The sequence below is a fragment of the Bombina bombina genome, chromosome 4 (assembly GCF_027579735.1).
Source record: "Bombina bombina isolate aBomBom1 chromosome 4, aBomBom1.pri, whole genome shotgun sequence".
Taxonomy (NCBI): Eukaryota; Metazoa; Chordata; class Amphibia; order Anura; family Bombinatoridae; genus Bombina; species Bombina bombina.
The window spans coordinates 320,114,738-320,121,663 of record NC_069502.1 but is presented as its reverse complement, the minus strand read 5'-3'; positions in this window follow the sequence as shown (position 1 = coordinate 320,121,663).

Here is a 6,926-nt window from a genome sequence, read left to right as displayed (position 1 = left end):
TTTACAGGTAATTTTGTAATTATTTTAACTATTTTAGCTATTAAATAGTTCTTAACTATTTAATAGCTATTGTACCTGGTTAAAATAAATACAAAGTTGCCTGTAAAATAAATATTAATCCTAAAATAGCTATAATATAATTATAATTTATGTTGTAGCTATATTAGGGTTTATTTTACAGGTAAGTATTTAGCTTTAAATAGGAATAATTTATTTAATAAGAGTTAATTTATTTCGTTAGAATAAAATTATATTTAATTTAGGGGGGTGTTAGTTTTAGGGTTAGACTTAGCTTTAGGGGTTAATATATTTATTAGAATAGCGGTGAGCTCCAGTCGGCAGATTAGGGGTTAATGTTTGAAGTTAGGTGTCGGCGATGTTAGGGAGGGCAGATTAGGGGTTAATACTATTTATTATAGGGTTAGTGAGGCGGATTAGGGGTTAATAACTTTATTATAATAGCGGTGCGGTCCGCTCTGCAGATTAGGGGTTAATAGGTGTAGGCAGGTGGAGGCGACGTTGTGGGGGGCAGATTAGGGGTTAATAAATATAATATAGTGGTCGGCGGTGTTAGGGGCAGCAGATTAGGGGTACATAGGGATAATGTAAGTAGCGGCGGTTTACGGAGCAGCAGATTAGGGGTTAAAAAAAATATGCAGGGGTCAGCGATAGCGGGGGCAGCAGAATAGGGGTTAATAAGTGTAAGGTTAGGGGTGTTTAGACTCGGGGTACATGTTAGAGTGTTAGGTGCAGACGTAGGAAGTGTTTCCCCATAGACAACAATGGGGCTGCGTTAGGAGCTGAACGCGGCTTTTTTGCAGGTGTTAGATTTATTTTCAGCTCAAACAGCCCCATTGTTTTCTATGGGGGAATCGTGCACGAGCACGTTTTTGAAGCTGGCCGCGTCCGTAAGCACTGCTGATATCGAGAGTTGAATTTGCGTTAAATATGCTCTACGCTCCTTTTTTGGAGCCTAACGCAGCCATTCTGTGAACTCTCAATACCAGCGGTATTTAAAAGGTGCGGCCAGAAAAAAAGCCAGCATTAGCTACGCACCCCTTTGGCCGCAAAACTCTAAATCTAGGCGTTAGAGAGACGAGAAGAATACAGGAGGATGAAATGATTATGAAATTGGAACAGCGAGGATACACAAAGAAATTGATAACACAGGTGAAAACCAACTTGGCCCAGGATGATCAAATGACTTTGTTATAACCACGTGATCCGATTGACAAGGTGGAAAACAATGGTGATATCATTAATTTTGTAACCACTTTCAACCCCGTATCCAAGATACTGTCTGAGTCTGTCAAGAAGAATTGGGACATTATTAGTAGTGACAAAACACTACCATTCTTGCATACAACTGCCCCACGGATGGCTTATAAAAGAGCACCCAATCTGAAGGATCTCCTGGTCCATAATGATCCTGTAAAGTGCTACGAAAAAAGCACATGGCTGGACACCAGGAGGAAAGTTGGCTGCTACAGATGTGAGAATTGCACGACGTGCAATAGTATGCTAACAGGGATGTTTTTTTCACCAACCACATACTGGGAGAAAGTACAAGATTTTGCACAGATTGTCATGTATGAGCACCTATGTGGTTTACATACTAATGTGCCCATGCTCGCTAGTATACGTGGGTAAGACCTCCACTACATTTCGCGAGAGGATGGCTAATCATCGCCATGCGTTTAGACAGGCGATAGATAAGAAATCAACTGACCAACCAGTTGCTAGTCATTTTCTCCAGGCAGGACATACAGTGGCTAGTTTGAGAACTATACTCATTGACCATGTGCCCCCCTTACGGAGGGGAGGTGATAGGAATACGAAATTACTACAGGTTGAGACCTCCTGGATCTACCGTCTGGATACAGTGGCTCCTAAGGGACTAAATATGTAATTGGACTTTAATGTCTTTCTCTGAATGAGATGTCCATGATTAATCGGTCTAGGTCATCAATATCTAAGAAGATGGACTTGTCCATACTACATATATATATTCATAAAGTCTCTGAATGAACTGTGTTCAGTGTATTTCTGTGGCCTCAATAAAGTTTCCTACTATACTCCATTAGACATGAAAGATCTATATGAGTTACTGATGATTATAACTTGTTACATCTATTTAGAAAATTCGACACTAATGACATTATTGATTTAGCCATTAATGGGTTATCTAGTAATATACCTGAGAATGTAAAGTGTTTGAATAATATAGCTTTGATGATATAGGTATAAGGTCTGTTTTGAGACCTCAAGTAATGTGAAATTTTTAACATTTTTAATATGGTTAAGGTATTTTATTTTGTTTTTTCACTTTGGTGATTATATTAGTTGTACTTGTATTAGTTAGTCCGATGTTATCGGAACTTCCGCCACCCAGACATGCACAGTTGCTAGAGTGGTTATGCGCAGTTGAAGCGCAAACGTCATTACGTCATTGAGCATGCAAATTAGCCATATGGCTAGTGAGTGGCTGGACACATGCGCGTGGTGGGCGGCTTCCGATACACCAGAAGTGACAGAGACGCATTACAGGTACTTATAGGTGAGTGGTTTTGGGTTAGTTTTAGGAACCTTCTTTTGGGATAAATATGTTTTGATTGCCCATTGACAAAGATACCAACTGGTATCGAAACGTTTGGGGGATTTTTTGATTGATGCTGGATACCTAAAAAAGGAACTTTGCCAAGACCGGAGAGTGAAGCATTTTCTCTACCTTCTGGGGTTGATTGATATTGCCATATGTTTTCTATGCAGCACCCCGGCGGATGCCTTAAGTCACAGTGAGTGCACTTGTTGTGGATACTTATAAATATATATATATATATATATATATATATATATATATATATATATATATATATATATATGTATATATATATGTATATATATATATATATATATATATAGGACAGTTGAACATAAAAAAGGCTGTCACTACACCTGTAGAAATATTTATATAGATTAAAGCAGTTTTCACAATACATTTTTGCTACTTTGGTAGCTTTATTATATATTATGTTGTTTTATTAGAAATTTAATATTTTTATATATTTAAGACAGTAGTCCATTCAAATAAGGGTGTCGTTACACCTGTAGCTTAAACACTTAGATAAATGAAGAGTTACAAAATAGGTTGTTTCTACATCTGTAGCTTAAAAAATAATTAGACTGTCCTGTGGGCAGGCTTATTGACTAGTGTATATATATATATATATATATATATATATATATATATAGGGGGCGCCCTTGGTCAAACACAAGTTATTAGTCAAAAATACCAATAATAAAAGCAATAAACATAAGAACTATTACTGTATAGTTATTTGAAATCAGTATAGTACAGTATATTATGATATAAGTATATCACAACAAGAGATTCTAGAGTACTAGGATAAGGAGGATTATCTGAAGAATAAAAAATAAAAAAAATCAGGAGTGGTTGTGATAACAGGTCCAGGCAGCTGTCTGTAGGTGGATCAAGGCTGCGATCCAAGGTCAGTTCTCTGTAGACAATATAAGAAGACAGAAGCGCCATATGGCCTAGTATTGTATGTATAGGTAATGAAAAATATGTGATATATCACACTCACATTTGGTGAAGCACCCCTATTGGTGCAGATAAGGCAGGCTGGACTCAAACAGTCACCCAGCAGACTGACCTCTGGTGTTTATACAGCAGTCTATAGAAGGTATAAAGAGGCAAACAAAAGTGTCAATATGGCCTAGTATTGCATGATAAATGAGAAATGGTATCAAATAAGGTTTCACTCACATTTGATGGAGCACCTCTCATGGTGCATTGGGAGAAGGCAGAGGATCAGGAAACAAATAGTCCAGAGTTACAGTTTATCGATCCAATTAATAAAATAAAATAATATAAAAGAAGTATTGCAGCAAGCCGTAAGTTTATAAACTTACTTTATTAAAATAAATGAAAACAAGCAAGGCGTTTCTCAACCAGTGGCTGTTTTCATCAGGCCATTTTTTTTATTTTTGGGGTGTATTTTTTTTTTTAGATTAAGCATTTTGTAATTTTAATGAACTGAAATAGAGCTGAACACCCCAAAATAAAAAAACCCTAATATAAGCATTGCCCTGAAAAGGACATTTATATGGGCATTGCCCTTAAAAGGGCATTCAGCTCTTTTTTGGCCCATTAAAAATAAAAAATGCCTAATCTAAAAAAAAGAAAAACACCTCAAAAATAAAAAAAATCCCATTACAAAAAATAACAATCGAAATTATCCAAAATAATAAATATTATTCCTCCGAAAATAAAAAAACCCTAATCTATAATAAACTACCAATAGCCCTTTAAGGGCCTTTTGTAGGGCATTGTCCTAAAGTTAAACAGCACTTTTGCTAAAAAATTAAACAAACACCCCCTAACATTACAAACCCCCCCCAACCCACAAAATAAAAAAAAATGAACTAAAGAAAACCTAATCTACCCATTGCCCTGAAAAGGGCATATGTATGGGTATTGCCATTAAAAGGGCAGTCAGCACTTTTTCAGCCCATTAAAAGCCCTAATCTAAAAAAAAGGAACGCCACCAAAAAAAAAAAAAAAAACTAACACTAACTCCAAAATCGGTACCCACAGTTGTTGAAGTCCGGTGAAAGATTTTCATCCCAGCAGCAAAGCATCTTCATCCAGACGGCTCCATCTTCATCCATCATGGGACCGGCATCTTCTTCATCCATTGGAAGGTAGAGCAGTTGATACTCAGAGGTGGAGGTTCATCGGTCTGACGTGGAGGTCCTCTTCATGTGATCATCCGTCGCACACTGAGGATTCAATGCAAGGTACTCCTTTTATATTGGGGTACCGTTGCATTCCTTTTGGCTGAAAAATTAAAATCAGCCAATAGGAATTAGAGCTGCTCAAATCCTATTGGCTGATTTAAACAGCCAATATGATTTAAGCACCTCTCATTTCTATTGGCTGCCGATCGCATGAAGAGGACCTCCACGTCAGACCGATGGACCTCCGCATGGACCTCCATCTCCGCGCATCGACCGCTCCACCTCTGCAGGGATGAAGAAGATGCTGATCCTGCGATGGATGTAGATGGAGCCACCTAGATGAAGATGCTTTGCCATTGGGATGAAGATCTTTCGCCGGACTTCAGCAACTATGATTACCGATTTTATGGTTAGTGTGGTTTTTTTTAGTAAGGTTTTTTTTATTTTGTGGGTTTGGGGGGTGGGGGTTTGTAATGTTAGGGAGTGTCTGTTGACTTTAGGGTAATGCCCTACAAAAGGCCTTTTTAAGGGCCCTTGGTAGTTTATTATAGATTAGTTTTTTTTATTTTGGGGTGTTTATTTTTTTATTATTTTTAAACATGGTATTAGAATAGGAATAGTGATGTCCCGAACTGTTCGCCCGCGAACGGTTCCCATCGAACATAGCTTGTTTCGCGTTCGCTGCTGTGGGCGAACACATGGCGATGTTCGATCCGCCCCTATGTGTCATCATTGAGGAAACTTTGACCCTGTATGTCACAGCCGTCTGACACATTAGAGCCAATCAACATCAGACACTCCCTCACAGACCCTCCCAGCTACTCGGAATCCTCCATTTTAGACTCATAACGACCTTGCTTTCTTAATGAAAGTACGTGTTGTGTTTTTGCTCCTGACATTAATAGGAAATACATAGCTAGGCTAGTGTATTTAGTGTCCACTACAGTCCAGAAGGACTCCATTCATTTCTGCTGCAAGGAGAGCACCCCAAAAAGCCCTTTTAGGGCTTTATTTCGTGCCGTTTTTTTTTTTTTCCGTATTTTTATTAACATTTGCCTGGCTTTCAGCCTGTGTGTTTAAGGCTCACAGCATATGCTGTGATTACTGCCACCACTGATATCTCCCTAACAACATTAGTTTAAATTTAACTAACCAAAAATATTAATTATTTTGCTAGTGTAATTTTTTTCATTTTCTATCAGGCCTGTGTCACACAGCATATACTCTGGTTCATTGCTCTGTGTCAGCCACCAGTGTTAATATCCGTTTATAACATAATTTTAAATTAAAAAATTAATAATAATTTTGCTAGTGTAATCTAATTACATTTTCTATCAGGCCTGTGTCTGCCAGGCTCACTCAGCATTAATATACCTCATTTTTTTAAGTCTTTTGGTTAATTGGTCTGTGCCAGGCAGCCACCACTCATATCTTCTTCACCTTAATTTAAATATAAAAAAAAAAAGTTTAAAATGTTTTGATAGTGTAATCTAATATCATTTTCTATCAGGCCTATGTGTTTTGCTGACATACAGAGCCTACTGTGTTTACTTGCTGCCCTCCCTAGTCTATGAGCCACAACCTTTTTTTAATTCCCCCCCCAAAAAAATAATTTAAATCATTTTTCTAGTGTAATCTATCTAATAGTATTTTCTATCAGGCGTGTGTGTATCTGACGTACAGAGCCTACTGTTTTTAATAGCTGCCGTTCCAAGGCTATCAGCCACGACTCATATGTATGTGCTTAACCTTTTTCTTTAAATTCCCCCAAAAAAGTCTTTAAATCATTATGCTAGTGTAATCTAATTTTATTTTCTATTAGGCCTGTGTCTAACTGTCTATCTGACTTACACAGCATACTGTTGTTAATTGCTGCCCTACGTAGCAGCCAGCCAGTGCTACCACTCATATGTGCATTGCACTTCTTAACATAATTTTAATATTAAAATCTAAAAATTTTAAATATTTTGCTAGTGTAATCTAACTTAATTTTCTATCAGGCCTGTGTTTTTGTCACTTACACAGCATACTGTGTTAAATTGCTGCCCTATCTACCATCCACGACTCATATCTGCCAGCCTGTGTGCCAGGCCCAACTAGCCAATTAGTGGCACCAATCATAATTCTTGTTACAGTATCAAAAAAATTAAAAATCCTAATTTTTT